Source organism: Branchiostoma floridae, chromosome 14, assembly GCF_000003815.2.
Source record: "Branchiostoma floridae strain S238N-H82 chromosome 14, Bfl_VNyyK, whole genome shotgun sequence".
In the NCBI taxonomy this organism is placed as follows: domain Eukaryota; kingdom Metazoa; phylum Chordata; class Leptocardii; order Amphioxiformes; family Branchiostomatidae; genus Branchiostoma; species Branchiostoma floridae.
The window spans coordinates 3,936,064-3,940,773 of record NC_049992.1 but is presented as its reverse complement, the minus strand read 5'-3'; positions in this window follow the sequence as shown (position 1 = coordinate 3,940,773).

The following is a 4,710-nucleotide window of genomic DNA, read 5'->3' as shown; positions in this document are numbered from 1 at the left end:
AGCGTCACTAGAATGTTCTCAAGCATCGATAGAATGTTCTTCTCCAGTGTTCCTAGAATGTTCTACTATCAGTGGTTCTTGAGTGTTGCTAGACTGTTCTGTCAGTTCGTTACGCTGAACAAGAATGATGAATGTCACTGGAAATGCCTAGAATGTTCTTATTCAGCGTCACTAGAATGTTCTTCAGCATTGATAGAATGTTCTTATTCAGCGTCACTAGAATGTTCTACTATGGTTCTTCAGTGTTGCTAGACTGTTCTGTCAGTTCATTCTTGTGATGCTGAAAAAGAGTGATGGATGTCACTGGAAACGTTTGGAAGTAGTCTCCAAAATCTTTTCCAGTTGTGAAGATTGAATTGTCTTAAGACACTATTTACCTGAATGTCTAACCTTCATAAACATTGGCAAAACTTTTCTGCAAGTGTAAAAGGTTTTCTTGAATGTGCATGTTTGTGTCTTCAGCGCCGCCCACTTAGCCCACCCCTTGCAGTCCCCTGACAGCCCTAACCTAACCTAACCACCTCCACATGTCCTACCCAGACCTCCATGTTACATGCTGACCTTGACTCGACCTTGCTTCCCAGAAGGGGAGCCCAGCTAATAGCTCCCTGGAGGTCAAAGGTTATGACTCCACTAACTTGAAGTTTGCCTTCCTAAGCATCTCAAGATGTCTTGGAGAGTTGTTCAGGCTGTTCGCTGATTTGTTTGTGGTGGGGCTCAAATTAACCTGTTCCTTGGGCTACCTCAGGCCTGACCCTATACAAATTTCCTAACCTTCAATTGGAATTGGAAATTTGGGCTATAAGACTTTGATATACTTCTATTATTGCATTCAGAGCTATAGCCTGACATTGTCTTAAAGTTATAATCTCATTGTCTTAAAGTTATAATCTCATTCAGGCCACTAAATGCTGTTTTCAGGCATCTTAGGACATTATCAAAACAGAGGACCAAGGCAGTAAAGCAGACACTGTTCACACCCTAAATTTGGCTGAAACTGTTTGCACAAATTTAGTAAAAATCATATAGTATATTGCAGCTGCCTTCCTCTCAGATAATTGTCATCATGCTTAGGAAAAAATTTTGTCACAGTGTTTCTTGTTTCTGAGTAATTGGTATGGTCTTACATTTAATAATACGTTCATAGTCATTACATATAACCGTTAACGTTAATGTTAACGATACACTTCGTTGAACAAGTAACGTTTAAACATTCAGAGTTGTTCATGATTTGCCATCAGTTGTTCTCTTTTTTCCAAAGCTAACAATAAGTTTGCATTTTGATGACAGCCCCTCAGTGTTGTGTTTATCAAAACAACTTGAAAGTTCTTGAGATTTATGATCTTGGTCAATGTCACCTTCAGTCACAAGATCATAAAAGTGCTACTTCCTGCTGAGCCAGCTTGACGGTCAAGTTCAGGAGTTCAGCTAAGGGCAGATGAGGGGCACATCTGGTAGTTGCAGATTACAGCCTGCAAAACAGTTTGCAGAAGTGTGGGGGCATTTACCGTGTTCTTCTGCCATTCAAGCTGACAAAATGGTGGATTTTCTCCATTTACCACTCTTCAAGGTCACTCTTATCAATGATCAAAATCTCAAGGTCAAGTTCTGAACATGTAGGTGGGCACAGATCATAGCCTTTTCTTGACTGTTAGTGGAAGTGTTGGGTATAGTGGTGTTCTTCTGTCTCCTAACCTGACAAAATAGAAGATTTTCTCCTTTTTACTACACTTCAAGGTCACCTTTGTCAGCCATTAACACTTCAAGGTCAAATTGAAACAGATAACAGAAGCCATTATGCTCCTTGTGGAAGTTGCCAGGTCAGTTACAACCATTTCAATCTGCACCCAACAACACTTCTTGCTGTAAGAGATAACCTGTGTGTTGATGAGTTCAGGGTCATTCATGTTGTCTTTGCCATCATTCATTCAACCTGACACACAGAGGATGTTCTCCATTATGTTCCAAGGCCATGGTCTTCAATGGTTGCCTGATGGTCTAGACTTAGGTTGAGAATTCAAGTTCAGTGACTTATAAATGCATATGATAATAGTTTCTTCAATCTGTAAACTGGAAGGTTGTCTACACCTTAGTAACAGAAAGAAAACTTGTTTTCTGGGGATGGAAAAATAATCCACTTGTCAGCTTGTGAAAAAAATCTGAACTTTATGCCATCAAATTTTCAAAATGAAGAAAAAAATGCATTTGGTAAGTTTAAGATGACAGACTGAACAAAGAAAATCAGCAAAATGGGTCCCCAAACAAAGTCTATTGGACAGAAAAAATTTAAGCTGGAGACAGCCATTATCAAAGGGTTCTTTTAGAATAAGGATATATGTTTAGAATTTCATAATTTTTTTCATCAAGATTAATACAGCTTTTTCTTGTCACTCAGAAAGACCGTTAAATGGGTCCTCTGAAGTACCAAGGGAGATTAAAAGTTAAATTTGTTTGGGGCTTTCTGCTTGACCCTTCCTAACTATCCTTATATTTTATGTGAGTCTGACTTACTACCAGTAAAATGACTCGGAATGATCCAGTACCAAATCTCTGTGCGTGCCAACACCCCCCCCCCCCAAATGGCTATTATAAAGGCTGCGGTTTCTTTACAGGTTTGTCTGAGTGTGTAGTCCTGCCATCTACTGGCATTGCTACTCATGGCTTTTCAGTATCGTCAGTTATTCACCTGAATGATAATTATATTCGATATCACAAAGCATTGTGGCCTGAATGTGTTCTGGCTGAGAGTGTTTTGTACTAGTCTATGGCACGATCTAGACACGGTTTTTCCCGATATCGGCGAGCCGACAGCCTCTCGCCTACAGCTTTTTTTCAGTGTCTAGATGGAACTGCAATATCGCCATAGAGATATCGGCAGAATTTTCTCGAAAGGTCCGGAGAATTCATACGATATCTTAGCAGGGGTCCCCGATAGCTTGGCAGAGGTCCCCGACACTGCTTCTGCGCACGTGTAGATGTGTCCCGACTTCGGGAGGGCTCATTAGCATATAACACGAGCTCACTAGGCTACATATCTGTTTATGACTGCAAGCGCCACGGGTGTCCCGCCCCCAACATTCCAGATCCCTCCCAACACTTCCACAGATATCGACAAAAACTCATATAGATTGGGCCTAATAAGACAGAGCTGTCAGGAAGTCTGCATTCCATCATGTGTCTGTTTGATCTGTTTGACATCTTGGCAGGTTTTCTGCCAGCTCCAAGTGTTTTCCTGATGTCACAATGTCACAATGTCAGATAAATCAAAATATGAGAGATGACTTTTGTCTGAAGTTATGGCTTGGTTAAATCGGGTTATGATATTTTCCATATCAGAATACACCAATGTTTAGGTCTGGATGTCGGAACGTGTCACAATGTTTGTCAAACTTTGGCAGAAGCCTGGCATCTTTTACTGCTCAGAAAAAAATAAAAATGTCACAAAAAAAAAAAATTTTGTCTCCACTAACTTATATATTGAGATTTACCACATTAGTGGAAGGTTTGATTTAAATGGAAAAATTTGAATTATTATTACTCCTTGTTGATTTTGCAGTGTTGTTAGTAATACAGATTATTGTCAAATGAAAATACCCAACTTTCAAGAAGTACACTTTGATGTAACAGTTGTAAACTTTGAGTCTACTCCCTTCTTAGTAAACCCTTCAGACCTTTTGCTTGTAGCAATCATTACCTTCATGAAAGGAGAGAAGATAATCATTCTATTTGAACCGCTTTATACTGACAGAGATGTTTTTACTGACCTGACTATTTTCTATCATTGCAATCCTCAGATGCAAGACCCCTCGCCCTCCTTACTGAGTTAGTAAAAAAACTAAGGACTTGTTTAAGTTGTTATGATATATAGGAGTAACTCAGAGCCTATAGGACTGGCAGTCATAACTTTCATGAAAGGAGAGAAGAAAATCAATCAATTTGAACCGCTTAATACTGACTGTTTTTACGGACCTGACTATTGTCTATCACAGATGTGAGAGCCCTCTCCCTCCCAACTGAGTTAGGACTTGTTATGATATATAGGAGTAACTGAGCCTACAGTAGGACTGGCAGTCATAACTTTCATGAAAGGATAGAAGAAAATCATTCAATTTGAACTACTTAATACTGAGTTGTTTTTACGGACCTGACTATTGTCAATCATTGCAATCCTCAGATGTGAGAGCCCTCCCCCTGCCAACTGAGTTAGTACTTGTTATGATATACATGTTTGTATAGGAGTAACTGAGCCGTGGACTGGCAATCATAACTTTCATGAAAGGAGACAAGAAAATTATCAAATTTGAACTGCTTAATACTGAGATGTTTTTTTCAGACCTGACTATTGTCCATCATTGCAATCCTCAGATGCGAGACTCCCCCACCCCCTCCCAGCAGAGTTAGGACTTGTTATGATATATAGGAGTAATTGAGCCGTGGACTGGCAGTCATAACTTTCATGAAAGGAGAGAAGAAAATCATTCAATTTGAACCACTTAATACTGAGTTGTTGTCCTGACTATTGTCTATCATTGCAATCCTCAGATGCGAGACCCCCTCCCTCTCCTAGCAGAGTTAGTACTTGTTATGACAGGCGAAACTGAGCCTTAGGACTGGCAGTCATAACTTTCATGAAAGGAGAGAAGAAAATTATTAAATTTGAACCACTTTATGTTGAGATGTTGTCCTGACTCTTGTCTATCATTGCAATCC